Genomic DNA, 15,932 nt, shown 5'->3' with positions numbered 1-15,932 from the left:
ACCCAGTGTATTCTTCACACTCACAGTTCAGTTTGGGCCAGCCATGTGCTCAGGAGCCACACGTGGCTCGAGGCTCCCATATTGGATGGCTCAGGTGTAGGACCCCATACTCGGCAGACCTGCGTCTATTTGTAATTCCTGTCTTGAATATCTCTCTGAATCAAAAACTAATCTCATCCTCATATTATCTGCATTTTGCAATATTATTGAACTTATCTCTTGAAAGTGACGTCTAAATTCTTATGGAACCATAAATGACAGGGAATGGAGAGCATGCATGTGGTTCTGGTCATAGGCATACCCAGTGTGTCCCTCCAGCCTCCTCTTACTGATGGGAGCATGGGTTCCTTAATTGTGCATGCTGGCAAGGGAAAGTCCAGGGTTCAGACATCAGTCTACTCAGCCAGACCCTCCCACAGGCCAACAATGGCCTCATCTACTAGAAAGAAGGACACTATGCTCTAAAAAGAGACATAACCTACTCAGTGAAGGAAGAGAAGTTTAAGAGCATTGCAGCTCAAGAATTAGGCTTATATTTAAAAATTGGTCTGATTACCTGTTTTTAATACCACCTCTGGTATTTCTGAAGAAATATTCTGTTAAACAAAGAAGACATGACAATTCTAGATCCTTTGAAAGCATGCGTTTCACCCCCCAATATTATGATAAATTAGTTAATGATTTAAAAGGCAATTTAACTCTTCAATCCAAAAAAATAAGTCTCCCAAACCAAGTTCCTCATATATAACTGTGATTTCTTCTGACATTCTTTGATCTAGAGTGAAAAAATTCTTTTTTTAAACATGCTACGGTGCTCCTCTACAATATTATATTTTTGTTCACTTCTGCATGATTTATCAACTGCCAAATTCTTTTGAATATCAACTGTAGAGTCAGATCCACAAAATATGCCAAATTATTAAAGATAATAATAAACTTTAAAAAAAGTAATTATTTATGAGAACCCAAAACTTGAGGTGGTGACATCAGCAAAATGGTGGAATAAGAGGCTCCTGGTGAATGGCTCTTCTTAGAATAGTGGAAACCTGGCAGACTCTGTCAGAAACAACTTTCCCAGAATTCTGGAAATTGACTGGCAATACATAACTTTTCAGTAAACAATGAATCAGGAAAAAGAAAGCCTAAAATTGGTTGGAAAGCTGCAGAACACCTTCACTTGTGAGCCCCTCCCCAGCTGTTGGCTTGGCCCAGCATCTGAGGCTTGATGGTTTGGCAGCCTGCACATCTTGAAGTGCTGGTCCCTGATGCCTGGTGATTCTCTCACCCAAACACACACATTACACGTCTTTGTACATCAGCTCCAATCTCCTTCTTCGAAGACTGACTTAAAGCACGTGTTTGTTTTGCCTAACATGGAATTTGCCAAGGATGGAGAAACAGTGCAGAAAGGAGGAGCAGAGCAGGGGAACGGAACTGAGATGACTGCAGTGTCTGGGGTGAAAGACTGTAATTGATACAAACAGCACAACCCAGGGCCTGAAGAGGAGAACCGGAGAAGAGAAACTCCTTTTGTAGAGAGAAAACAGTTGCATATACTGAAAAATTCTTGAAAGGTCCCAAACATGCCAGGGCAAGATGCATGCTTAGAAACACTGAGAAGAATCTAACTTTTCACCATAAGCTGACCTGTACATTCAGTATAAACTGGGCTGGATATTGAAGAAGAATCTCAACACACAGCCAATGTACCCTAAAATCTGGTAGAATTCCAGAGTCAAGAAGCCAAAATAATGAAAAGCCCAGACTTTGACAAAAGATCACAAAGCATACAAAGAAACAGAAGAGATGGTCCATTGAGAGGAACAAAGTAAAACAACAGAAGAAGCACAGATACTGGATGAGTAATCAGGGATTAAGTCAACTCTCACAAATAAGTTCACTGAGCTAAAGAAAATTATGGACATAGAACTAAAGGAAATTGCAAAGGTGATGCATGACCAAAAGGAGCAATTAGAACATTTTAAAGAGAGAGAACAGAGATTCTAGAGTTGAAAAGTACTATAAACAGGTAGAAGGAAGATTTGGTGATCTTGAAAAGAAGCTAGTTGAAATTATTCAGTCTGAAGAGGAGAAAGAAAACAGAATTTAAAAAGTGAGTAGAGCCAAAGAGATCTGAAGGAAATCATGAAATTGTACCAACATATTTGCTATGGGAATTCCATTAGAAGAGAAAAGGAAAGGGGCAGAAGGAACATTTGAAGAAATAATGACTGTAGCAGTTTGGTATTTGCGGCGGCTTGCTCGGTCGGTAGAGGTGGGGTCTGGCTGCGGACGAGGGGTCAGTCCCGCTTGGGACGAGAGGTCGGTCCCACTTGGGACGAGGGGTCGGTCCGGCAGCAGACGAGGGATCGGTCTCACAAGGGGTTGCGCGGTTCGGCTGACGGGGTCGCCCGGTGAAGCCGGGGACGAAGGGGTCGCCCGGAGAAGCCGGCGATGAAGGGGTCGCCTGGAGAAGCAGGCGACGAAGGGGTCGCCCGGAGAAGCAGGCGACAAACTGGGGACAAGGGAGGCCAGGCCCTTGTCGGGGGCTCTCAGGACTGGAGGGCGCACGGCAGAAGAACTACTGTGGAGACAAGGTAAACAGGCAAGTCCACTTTATTGAGGGAGAGGCAACAGTTTTATAGGGGCTGGGGAAGGCTGATTGGTTGAAGCCACACCCTGCTCTGATTGGTTGCTGGAGAAAGGTCAGTGGGAGGTGCTGGACGGGGGAGGAGTGGTGGTTAGGGATTGGCTGTCGCTGTTGCTGGGGGAAGGGGCAGGGTTTAGGGATTGGTGGCTGCTGTTGCTGGCGTGGGGGGCAGACTGGAGTTTCCCGCCCACGCCTGGCTGTTGCTGCTGTCGGGGGAGGGGAAAGGGCAGACAGGATTTTTCCGCCCTGCGCCTGCGCAGGGAGAAAGAAGAAGAAGGGTGCCGCCCCACAGGCATTGGGTGGCGCCATCCGGGAGGAGGGGCGGCCGCGGAAGCATGGCTGCCGAGAAGGGGAGACCCGAGGGCACTCTGTGCCCATGCCGAGCTTCCTTCAGGGGTGGCGGTGAGTCCGACCGGCCACCCTATTATGGGGGCAGCGGCTTGGCCTGCCGCGGCTGCTCCCCCGCCAGGCCAGCAAACCACACTTCAGCCCGAGGGGTGACCACAGGTATTGTTTATGAATTCCAAAATAGATTTTTGACTGTGTTTGTAAACTGTTCTGTTCTTCTAGGTGTATTAGATTGTATTAAATGCAGGGGGTTTCACTTTTACTTGAGTAAACTATGATTGGCACAGAAGAGAGTTTGAGTTTTGATGCTGGAAGCCCTCATAAGTAAATACATGGAGAAGAAGAGCACAGAGAAAAAGTATGCAGAGGAAGAGAGACAGCTCTTTAGACATGGCAGAGGCCCCAGGAAGAGAGATGAGCCTCTATAGCTGACCTTGTGAAAAGAACTGAGCAGCTGAACCCAGAAAGAATCAGCCCTGAGGAGAGAGACATTTATCCCAACCTGCAGCTGAGATTGGAAGAAGCTGGGACCATGGAGCCTGAAGAGGATGAAGGAAGGCTGAACCCTCGCAGACATCACCTGCCATATTGCTTCAGCATGTGGCCAGTGGCTTTGGGTGGAAAGTACTTCTTATGGTACCTTGAGTTGGGCACTTTAGGGCCTGGTAACTTAAAGCTTCTTCCCCAAATAAATACCCTTTATCAAAGCTAACATAGTTCTGGTACTTTGCATCAGCACCCCTTTGGCTGACTAATACAATAACCAAAAGCTTCTCAAATTTGATGAAAGACATGAATATACACATCCAAGTAGACCAATAAATTCCAAATAGGGTAAACTTAAAGAGATCTGCACAGAGACCCATTATTCTTAAACTGTCCAAGGGCAAAGAGAAAGAGAAAATCCAGAAAGTAGCAAGAGAGGAGTGACTCATCACATACACGGGAATCCTCGATAAGATTTAGCACCTAATTCCCATCAGAAATGAGGGGAAAGAACAAGCAGGATTTGAAGTGCTGAAAGAAAAAAATAAAGCCCCAAAATGTATATCTAGCAAAACCTACCTTTAAAAATGAGTCTCACTGTAAGACATTCCCAGATAAACAAAAGCTGAGGAAGTTCAAAAACTACTAAATCTGCTCTGCAAAAATCTTAAAAGGAGGTCTTCAGGTTGAAAGGAAAGGTAGGCAGGAGCTTGAAGCCTTCGGAAGAAACGAAGTTCCCCAATAAAGGTTCTCCAGCAAAGGTAACAACATGGGTAATTATAAATGCCTGGATTACTACCGTCTTGCTATGTAACTCTACTTTTTATTTCTCACATAACCTAAACTACAAAGGCATAAAAATAATCCTATTTCAGGTTACTGGAAATACATAATATAAAGAGGTAATTTGTGAAAAGAACTAAAGAGAGGGAACAGAGGGGTATAGAAGCAGAGATTGCATATGGTTTTGAAGTTGTTATCAATTCAAACTACATTGTTATAGTCTTAGGATGGTAAATATAAAACTCATAGTAACCACCAAGAAAATATTTTTTGAATATATAAAAAAGGTAATGTGAAGGGAATTTCAACACAAAAGCAGTTTCAATACAAAAGATCAACTATACACAAAAGAGGAAGCAGGGAAATGAGGGACAAAAAAGGTATAAGATGCACAAGAAAAAAATGACAAAATGGCTCTACTACACCCTGCATTATCAGCCATTACTTTGAGTGCAAATGTGCGGCGGCTTGCTCAGTCGGTGGCGGTGGGGGTGCTCTGCCCCACGTTGGGCGCCAACTGCTGTGGCTTGCTCGGTCGGTAGAGGTGGGGTCTGGCTGCGGACGAGGGGTCGGTCCAGCTCTGGACGAGGGGTCGGTCCCGCTTGGGACGAGGGGTCGGTCCCACCTGGGACGAGGGGTCGGTCCGGCAGCAGACGAGGGATCGGTCTCACAAGGGGTTGCGCGGTTCGGCTGACGGGGTCGCCCGGCGAAGCCGGCGACGAAGGGGTCGCCCGGAGAAGCCGGCGACAAAGGGGTCGCCCGGAGAAGCAGGCGACGAAGGGGTCGCCCGGAGAGGCAGGCGACGAACTGGGGACAAGGGAGGCCAGGCCCTTGTCGGGGGCTCTCAGGACTGGAGGGCGCACGGCAGAAGAACTACCGCGGAGACAAGGTAAACACGCAAGTCCACTTTACTGAGGGAGAGGCAACAGTTTTATAGGGGCTGGGGAAGGCTGATTGGTCGAAGCCACGCCCTGTTCTGATTGGTTGCCGGCGAAAGGTCAGTGGGCGGTACTGGACGGGGGAGGGGTGGTGGTTAGGGATTGGCTGTCGCTGTTGCTGGGGGAAGGGGCAGGGTTTAGGGATTGGTGGTTGCTGTTGCTGGGGTGGAGGGCAGACTGGATTTTTCCACCCACGCCTGGCTGTTGCTGCTGTCGGGGGAGGGGAAAAGGGCGGGCTGGATTTTTCCGCCCACACCTGGCTTTTGCTGCTGTCGGGGGAGGGGAAAAGGGCGGGCTGGATTTTTCCGCCCCCACCTGGCTGTTGCTGCTGTCGGGGGAGGGGAAAAGGGCGGGCTGGATTTTTCCGCCCACACCTGGCTGTTGCTGCTTTTGGGGGAGGGGAAAAGGGCAGACTGGAACTTTCTGCCCTGCGCCTGCGCAGGGAGAAAGAAGAAGAAGGGTACTGCCCCACAGGCATCATGTGGCACCATCCGGGAGGAGGGGCGGCCGCGGAAGCATGGCTGCCGAGAAGGGGAGACCCGAGGGCACCCTGCGCCCATGCCGAGCTCCCTTCAGGGGTGGCGGTGAGTCCGACCAGCCACCCCATCATGGGGGCAGCGGAACTAGGCCTACAGCGGCCGCTCCCCTGCCAGGCCAGCAAACCACACTTCAGCCCGAGGGGTGACCGCATTTCCCCCTTCTTTTCAAATAAGGACCAGGATGGCAGCAGCAACAAGTAGCCGAGGCCCAAGAGGCAGTAAGCAATGAGGGAAGCGGGGCTGAAGAGGGAGGTGAGTATGACGGGGATATAAATGTACAATTTGGGGGGCGGTATCTTGCCGTTGCAAGCAAGGGTGGCCAATGTCCAATTCTCGTTTATCTCGGTGGCTATAAGGTCCATGTGCTGTTAAAAGTCCCAAATGACAGCGCGTTACAGGTAGTTGATCTCTTGGTGGCAAAGAGCGGTAGAGGCAGACTGTGTGATGGTCTGGAGGATCGCAGCTGTGAGGACAAGTCGCGTCAGGGCACCAGCGATGGTGGTGGCGGCAGCGTCGGGAGTGGTGGAGACGTAGGCGAGGACAATAAGAAGGCCAAAGTCTCCACGAGCGCGAGAGAGGCCGATGTTAACGGGGCGGGCCGACATGGGGCGGCCCAATCTGCAACGCAATGGGGGTTCAAGCAAAAAAAGGAGGGGGGTGGGGGACGAGAAGGGACGCTTTGGATGGCTGAGAAGAGGAGTGAGGTTGAGACAGGAGGAAGTTCCGCAGAAGTATGGGGAGGCAAGAGCAGAAGCGTTATTGGATGCTAGAAAGCAGGCCGCGGGCCGGGGAAAGCGGGTTGCTGGCTGTTTAGCGGGGCTGGAGCTGCTTGAGAGCGATGGCGGCATGGGGGGCCGTGGTTACAATCTTCTGGTGCGGTAGCAGCTAGACAGATGGCAGAAAATATTATCAAGAAAGCAAAGGTTATGAGGAGGAAATAAAGTATTAAAATGCTGTGGGGGAAGTGAGAAGATCATTTAGAGGATAGGGTTGAGAATGGTATGTTTAAGACAGAAGCGCTGTGGTTTGTAGGAGACTGCTTTATAAACGAAGGAGAATGAGGGCAGTAAATATAGTAACGATAGATAGGAAGATGACAGTGAGGAGGAGTCTTTAAGGTTCCAATCGTCCAGCGCAACAGTGGCTAGGCCGATAGCGAGGGGTGTTGCTAAATAGACAATGGCTGCAAAGACAAAATCATCTTCTGTTTCCTTAAGAATAACTTTTCTTTAAATACTTAGTAACATGCAATATTAGAAACCGTTTCCTAAAAGCAAGTTGGCAGGGGAGCTAGGTTGCTGTTAATCTTTCCTGTTATAAAATTACCTTTTATTATTATTTTGATCAATTTAGTTTTATATATATATATTTAAGAATGACCTTTTGGAATTAGCCATTTAATACCTTAATGTAAACTATTGAAGATAAATTTTATCTTTACAGAACACATTCCCTTACGTAAAGTTATCACAATACCTTTTACACTTGCCGCATGCAAATTAAGTTTCAAGAGTTTATGAAAAATTAGCCATCTTACTTTAGGACAAAATACGTCTTTTTGCAAAACTTATTACATTTCCGTTAGCATTTTTACAAACTTTTAACCTTTTTAATATTCATATAAGTTTTACATTCTTTATATTATCCTGTGAAGAAAAATAAGTTATTCATTTTAATCTAGGCAAGAACAACTTTTTATGAAGATGTACAGTTAATTTTGTTAATTAAGACTTACAATTTTTTTTAATTGTAGATATCTTATTAACATTTAAACTTATGTATTAATATAATAAACTTAAGTATTAATATAAGCGCTTATTTAATTTTTGGCCATTTGAATAGAGCTCTTTTAAAGATTTCTAGTAATTTATATTTACCATCCGGAGGTATCACAATATATGTTGACATTGAACGAACAGACAGACAAACACAGAACAATTACAACACATTAACAGAAATATATAATTTATTTACAGTTGACTCATAATTCTTACTTTCTTGGTATAGCTGCTTTTAAATCCTTTTTTATATAGCATATCATAGATTATACCCTTTAAGATTTCTTCTGGACTTCATGTTGCCTGTAATAAGCCAGGAGGGAATCTTTTACCTTCTTGCTCCACAGCAAAAGTGACCCTATCTATAAGGCGAGTATAGGTGTCCGGGTCCCAAAGCTGACACGTGGTAAGCCACGGATTAAAGGGGAGAAGAAGGTCCCAATATACTTGAAACTGTTTGAAAGAGATCTTACACCGGTGAGTGTCTAGGAGACCGGCGAGGGCCCGAACTTGTGGGGCTTGCTTAGCAGATAGGATGTTACCCATTGCTAATGGCCTTTTGGAGCCGATAAGAAAAGGGGCCCTTACCTTGAGAGCGCGGCGATGGGAGCCGAGGTGCGCGGTGAGATGAGGGGTCGGAGCTGGTGGGGCTCCGACGGTGGTCGCGGGCCAAGAGAAGGCCCCGACGAGGGGAGGGCGGGACGACGAGCAATGGAGCAAGGCAAAGGGTAGCAAGCGCGGAGGGGAGGAGGCAGAGGTGAAGGCAGGGGTGGAGGTGCTCAGGCACGCGCTCCTGAGAGTTTTATTGGCGCCTCTTAATCATAGCGGGTCGGTATAAGCCCCCGACATGGAAGGAGAAAGCCATCCAGCGATTCTCCCAGACCGCCGTGGATCATATGAGGTCACCAAGGTTCAGGAGCAGCAATGCAGAGCGAAAAGATAGGGGTGAGAAGAGAGGAGAGCGTAGGGCTATGGCAGGGTTACTTCAGACGTGCAAGCGCGTGCTCCCGAGAAATCCAAGGCTCCTCTTAATCATAGCGGGTCGGTATAAGCCCCCGACATGGAAGGAGAAAGCCATCCAGCGATTCTCCCAGACCGCCGTGGATCATATGAGATAGCCAAGGCTCAGGTAGCAGCAATGTTGCACGAGAGAAGTCCCAAGGTGAGAAGAGAGGAGGGCGTAGGACTGTGGTAGGATTACTTCAGACGTGCACGCGCGCGCTCCCGAGAAATCCAAGGCTCCTCTTAATCATAGCAGGTCGGTATAAGCCCCCGACATGGAAGGAGAAAGCCATCCAGCGATTCTCCCAGACCGCCGTGGATCATATGAGGTAGCCAAGGCTCAGGTAGCAGCAATGTTGCATGAGAGAAGTCCCAAGGTGAGAAGAGAGGAGGGCGTAGGGCTGTGGTAGGATTACTTCAGACGTGCAAGCGCACGCTCCCGAGAAATCCAAGGCTCCTCTTAATCATAGCAGGTCGGTATAAGCCCCCGACATGGAAGGAGAAAGCCATCCAGCGATTCTCCCAGACCGCCGTGGATCATATGAGGTAGCCAAGGCTCAGGTAGCAGCAATGTTGCATGAGAGAAGTCCCACGGTGAGAAGAGAGGAGGGGGGAGGGGGCGCCAGGTTATGGAGTGAGGCTGTGGTGGGGTTGCCTTGCCCCACGTTGTGCTGTGGTGGGGTTGCTTTGCCCCACGTTGGGCGCCAGCTGCGGCGGCTTGCTCAGTCGGTGGCGGTGGGGGTGCTCTGCCCCACGTTGGGCGCCAACTGCTGCGGCTTGCTCGGTCGGTAGAGGTGGGGTCTGGCTGCGGACGAGGGGTCGGTCCAGCTCTGGACGAGGGGTCGGTCCCGCTTGGGACGAGGGGTCGGTCCCACCTGGGACGAGGGGTCGGTCCGGCAGCAGACGAGGGATCGGTCTCACAAGGGGTTGCGCGGTTCGGCTGACGGGGTCGCCCGGCGAAGCCGGCGATGAAGGGGTCGCCCGGAGAAGCCGGCGACGAAGGGGTCGCCCGGAGAAGCAGGCGACGAAGGGGTCGCCCGGAGAGGCAGGCGACGAACTGGGGACAAGGGAGGCCAGGCCCTTGTCGGGGGCTCTCAGGACTGGAGGGCGCACGGCAGAAGAACTACCGCGGAGACAAGGTAAACACGCAAGTCCACTTTACTGAGGGAGAGGCAACAGTTTTATAGGGGCTGGGGAAGGCTGATTGGTCGAAGCCACGCCCTGTTCTGATTGGTTGCCGGCGAAAGGTCAGTGGGCGGTACTGGACGGGGGAGGGGTGGTGGTTAGGGATTGGCTGTCGCTGTTGCTGGGGGAAGGGGCAGGGTTTAGGGATTGGTGGTTGCTGTTGCTGGGGTGGAGGGCAGACTGGATTTTTCCACCCACGCCTGGCTGTTGCTGCTGTCGGGGGAGGGGAAAAGGGCGGGCTGGATTTTTCCGCCCACACCTGGCTGTTGCTGCTGTCGGGGGAGGGGAAAAGGGCGGGCTGGATTTTTCTGCCCCCACCTGGCTGTTGCTGCTGTCGGGGGAGGGGAAAAGGGCGGGCTGGATTTTTCCGCCCACACCTGGCTGTTGCTGCTGTTGGGGGAGGGGAAAAGGGCAGACTGGAACTTTCTGCCCTGCGCCTGCGCAGGGAGAAAGAAGAAGAAGGGTACTGCCCCACAGGCATCATGTGGCGCCATCCGGGAGGAGGGGCGGCCGCGGAAGCATGGCTGCCGAGAAGGGGAGACCCGAGGGCACTCTGCGCCCATGCCGAGCTCCCTTCAGGGGTGGCGGTGAGTCCGACCAGCCACCCCATCATGGGGGCAGCGGAACTAGGCCTACAGCGGCCGCTCCCCTGCCAGGCCAGCAAACCACACTTCAGCCCGAGGGGTGACCGCACAAATGGATTAAACTCTCCAGTCAACAAGCAGAGATTAGCATGGATACAAGAGCAAGATAGAACTATATGTTGTTTAGAAGAAATACAACTTAAATTTCAAAGACACAAATAAGTTGAACATAAAGGGATGAAAAAAAATCCATGTAAATAGTAACCAAGAGAGTTAGGGTGGCTATACTAAAATCAGAAAATAAACTTTGTGAAAGTTTGGGTTATGAACCCCAGGGGAAAAAGGATGTTCTTAATCTTAATCTCATTCATGTGGGAGAACCCTTTTTAAGTAGTACCATTTGAAGATGTTTTTAGTTAAAGAATGGCCCAACTGAATCAGAACGGGTCTTAACCCTGTTACTGGAGGCCTATTAAAAGAAAAGGCCACAGGGAGGAGCAGGAAGTTAGAAGTCAGTGGAACCCAGAAGAGAAAGGAGAGAAAATCACCATGTGATGGCAAAGTCAAAGAACTCAGGAATTACCATCCAGCCTGGACAATACCAACCCAAGGGAGAAGCAGTCCTCTTAGTCTTTGAACCAATGGGCCAATAAATTCCTGTTGTTATGCCAACCTATTTTATGGCCTTTGTCATAGCAGCCAGGAAATTAAGATGGACTCTAAATCAAAATCTGTTACAAGAGACAAAAAAAAGGGACACTATATATTAATAAGAGGGTCAATGCAACAAGAAGATAAATCAAATATAAACATGTGCACCTAATAAGAGCCCCAATACATAAATAAACATTGGTGAAAATGAAAGGAGCAGTAGACAGTACTACATAATAGTTGGAGACTTCGATACACCACTTTCATAAGTGGATTGAACATCTAGACTGAAAATCAATAAGGAAACAGAGGACTTGAATAATACCATAAACCAATTAGACCTATATGACATATAGAAAACAACCCACCCAATTACAGCCTAATACACATTCTACTCAGTGTACTTGGATCATTCTCCAGGACAGAATGTATGTTAGGGCATAAGACCAGTCTCAAATTTTAAAACATTGAAATCACACATAGTATCTTCTCAACCACAGAAGAATGAAATTAGAAATAAACACAGAAGGAAAACTGAAAAACACAAATATGTGGAAATTACACAGTATATTCTTAAATAACCAATGGGTCAAAGAAAAATTTACAAGGGAATTAGGAAATTTTTAGAGATTAATAAATGTAAAGGAAGACACAACATACCAAATCTATGGGAAGCAAAAAAGGCAGTGCTTAGAAGGAAGTTTATAGCTATAAACGCCAACATTTTAGAAGAAAGAGATTATCCATAAACTAACTACACATCTTGAGGAACAGAAAAGAGTAAGGTAAACCTAAAGTTACCAGAAGGCAGGAAGTAATAAAGATCAGAGCAGAGATAGAGAATAGAAACACAAGCAAGAAAATCAGCACCAAAAGTTAGTTCTTTGAAAAGATTTTTTTTAATTGACAAAGCTTTAGCTGCTCTCACAAAGAAAAAAAGAGAGATGATGCAAATAACCAAATTCAGAAATGAAAGAGGACATTCTAATCATCTTACAGAAATTAAGATTATAAGAGAATACTTATGAGCAATTATACGCCAATAAATCAGATAACCTAGAAGAAATAGACAAATTCTTAGAAATGTAACCTTACCTAAACTAACCACTCTTGCTTCCCTCTGGGTTCAGGGTCCCTCTCTTTCTGGGGTTCAAGCTTAAGGCTTCAGCTTCAAACTCCAGCATCAAAACTCCCACATCAAAAACCCCTAACTCTGTCCTTTGCCATGCCTTTTATCTGTGAGACCCCACACACCAAAGGGTGGGGACTCAATGCCCTACTAGCAAGAGAGGATTACATGACTACACAATCAAGCAAACCTCTGGTTAATTTCGAATGCCACAATTATTGCTAAAAAATGTGTAATGGCTCACTCAACAGTGATTATGCCACTTAATTTCTGAACGTCAGCTGCACTGAGAAGTATATATGTATTTTAGACATTTATAGTTAATCCCTTATGTCAACTCTCACCCAAAGAGTTTCAAGGGCAAAGCTTGGGCCTCCCTATTGTCCTCCCAGAACCAGCGCTCCACCAGGCACTGCCCCTCCACAGGAGGAGGGCGTGGGTGGGCATGTCCCCACGGAAGGCTGAGCTCCTGCCAGATGGGCGCTCTGTGCCCTTACAAAGGCAAGATGCCGAGAAGAGGTTTGATCAACGCGTCATCTCAAACCAGCTATTTCCTTCAGCTCCCCCTGAAAACGCAAGAGATTTATGATTTGACCGTGTGTGTATTTTCCCACGAGAGGTAATGAACAGATTTTTGGCTATCACGTGGTGCAAGCTTTACCCCAGCGCCCCGCACAAGCGGTGGCTGAGCATAATGGAGCGGCAGCCATGGGTGGACAGACCGACGGATGGAGGACGGGGGAATGAATGGAAAGAACTGCAGCCCAGCTGTCATCCTAGGAGAAAAAAACACCAAAGGCAGAATCTTGTGTGTGGAGAAGACCGGAAACAGACGATGAAGACAGACAGATGAGAAAACGTGGAGGCGGGAGGAAAGGGAGGCCGGCGGAGACAGGAAGGCAGGAGTGCGCCCAGGGCCGGGCAGAGCGGGCCCCGGGCCCCGCGTCCCTCGCCCCGGGCGGCAGGATGGCGCTCCCCACCTAGGCTCTCCAGGCGCGCTCCCGGCGCGGGGCCGGCCGTGTGGTTGGGCGCGCGCGCGTCCGGGGCCTTGACTCCGCCCCTCCCACCCCCACCCCGAACTCGGCGCGGAGCCCGGGACCGCCCTGTCCGGCCTTCCTGGGCTGCTCTGCCTCCGGAGCGGGGTCTCGGGGCGAGAAGGAACAAATGAATTAAATAAATAAGAAAATATAATTATAATAACAGAGGCAAAATTTGTTTGAAAAGTATCCTAACACAAAAATAGTCTTGTAAAATTGAATATAAAGCGAACAGTGTTTCTCATCCTTTTTTTTTTTTTCATTATAGCCCCCTCGTAAGAAACATTTTTTTACTTTTTCCTAGTTAATACCATCAAGTTTTTTTTCTTTGGTTTTGTTTTGTTTTGTTTTTAAAGACACACCAGGGATTGAACCCTGGACTTTGTACATGGGAAACAGTTGCTCACTACTGAGCTACACTGCTCCCCTCTCATGAAGTTATTATACCACAGATATGCTCTTTATCTTATGTGCTGTATGTGCATCTGTGCTTTACCCAAAGAATGAATAAGAATCTCTCTCCCAAAAACTAATGTTTGCCCCTTTTTGACTGATACTGTCCTTGTTGAGAGTGTATACATTTAGAGAAGGCACAATTAAGCAGTAATAGGAATTAATAAGGTATAACTATAAATAGAGCAGAAATACTTTAAAAAGTCAAACATTCTGAACGACTTTACATCAATACATGTGAATAAATAATCAAATTCCCAAGTACATAACCTGAGCTGACTTTTAAAGGAAATGGAAACACTAAATAAGCCTGGAGCTACTAAATAAACTGCATTTATTTAGAACTAAATAATCTTCTCACAGAGAAAACACTAGGCTCAGATGATATCATACCAAATATTCAAGCAGATTATGTTGGTCATGTACAAAATGTTTTCAAGGAGAAAGAAAGAAAATACACTCCTAGGTGCACTGAATGAGGATAGCACTACCAAAATATCAAGGTCAGTTAAGGATGGCACAAAAACAGGAGATTACAGGCCAGCTTCCCTCGTGATCATAGATCAAAAAAATTCTAAACTATTAGCAAACTCAGTCCATCAGAATTAAGAAAAAAAAAATCATCACAAAGTTTATTTTAAAAATTCAACATTAGTTATACATTAAAAATGGATTAATGTAATTATCCATATTAATAGAGTACTGGAGAAAAATATGGTTACAAAATGTGAATAACAGTATTTAGATAAAAGTCAACACTCACTCATGATTCATAGCAAACTTAGAAATCCGGGTAAAGGATTTCTGCCAAAAGCCTTCTTCACCATTGTTGCTAGTAACATATTAGAAGACCACTACCTGAAATCAAGCCTGCCTCTATCATAGCATCTATTCAAAAACTCAGAGGACAACACAGCACGCTCATTCATCTTTCCTTTCATCTTACACAGACACCCAAGCAATTCAACAGGCAATTGTTACAATTAAGAAGAGAGTATGCAAGATGGCTGGATTTGTCAATAAGTAAAACAAATAAGTATGTCATGACAGCAATAAACAGTTGCAAAACAATACAAAACTACTGCAACAAAAGCAGCAAAATATAGGGTATTTGGGGGAGATGCTCGAAAAATGCTAGTTAAGACCCAATGAATGAGATGTCCAATCAATAGGCCAAAATATTAAAATGACAATTCTGATGACATGAAGGATGTCAGCCAGTAGACTCCTATAAGCATGTTAGAGTTCACCAATTTGTTCTTCTGGCCTGCCCCGCGGTCCCCCTTGGCTGGGAAGGGTCTCTGTCCCCCAGGCCAGCTGGCTCAGCCCCGGGGGGTCTTATTTTGCCCCGACTGTGAAGGTCCTGATGTTTTGGGGTGGGGGCCTGACTTGGATCCTGGACCTACTTGGAAAGCCATGAGATCCTGGGTGAGCTACTGACGAGGCTCACTCTCCTTTGTGCATCTGTGAAAGGGGGGTGATAGCCCCTTGTTGGGAGGACTAAATGGGAAAACCTGTGCAAAGCAGAGCTGCTTCCGAGGGGCAGCCCCTTGCCTGCAGGAGGAGAGGGGCCTAGCGCCTGGCCCACCGGCTTGGCTGTCACCTGGGCCCTCAGCCCCTGACCTTTAGCGGCCCTCATTTAGAGCCTGCTTTCCAGCCCCTTCACCCCCTGCTTCTCATCTTGCTCGGGACACAAGCCCCCCCCCACCATGGCCCCCCAAAAATGTGGTTCTGAGAGCTGCCTGGAGAGGCATTTCCCTGCCCCCAGGCTGGGTTTCCCAGGAGCTCATGATGGAGGGGGTGGGGTGGGGAAAGCAAGCCAGGGATGGGGAAGAGGCCAAACCAGGGGGTGCTTTCTGGCAAAGTCCCTGCCTTGGCCATACCCCGCAGAGAGCCTTGGGATGCGCAGTCCTCCTCTGAGTGAAGCCACCCAGGGGAGGGGCGGCACCTCCGGGCTTGTCGGCTCTCTGGCCTGCGGGCCCAGGGGCTCCGGGTAGGTCTGCGCAGAGCCGCAGGGCTGCCGGGGCTTGGTGGAAGGCTGCCTCGGCGCTCGTGAGGCCCACCCGGAGGGCGCGAGCTGACCGCGGGCCACACGGTGCCCTGACCCATTGCCCGTCCTCCTGCAATTTCATTGGCATCTGAAGCTGTGACTCGTGCTTGGTCAGGTTTTGCCCAACTTGCCGGGCAGGGCAGGGCCGGGACCGGCCGTCCTGGGTGTCAACCCTGGCCCCCAGACCCCCGGGTCCACAGGGTCAATGTGGCACGTGTGCCACTGGCTTGTTAAGCACCTGCTCTGTAACATCACAGCCACTTTCCCAAGCCCGTCGCCATCCAGGGGCCCTCCCCACCAAACCTGGCCTGGCCTGTAG

The sequence above is a fragment of the Dasypus novemcinctus genome, chromosome 6 (genome assembly GCF_030445035.2).
Source record: "Dasypus novemcinctus isolate mDasNov1 chromosome 6, mDasNov1.1.hap2, whole genome shotgun sequence".
Classification (NCBI taxonomy): Eukaryota; Metazoa; Chordata; class Mammalia; order Cingulata; family Dasypodidae; genus Dasypus; species Dasypus novemcinctus.
Note: the sequence above shows the minus strand (reverse complement) of the source record.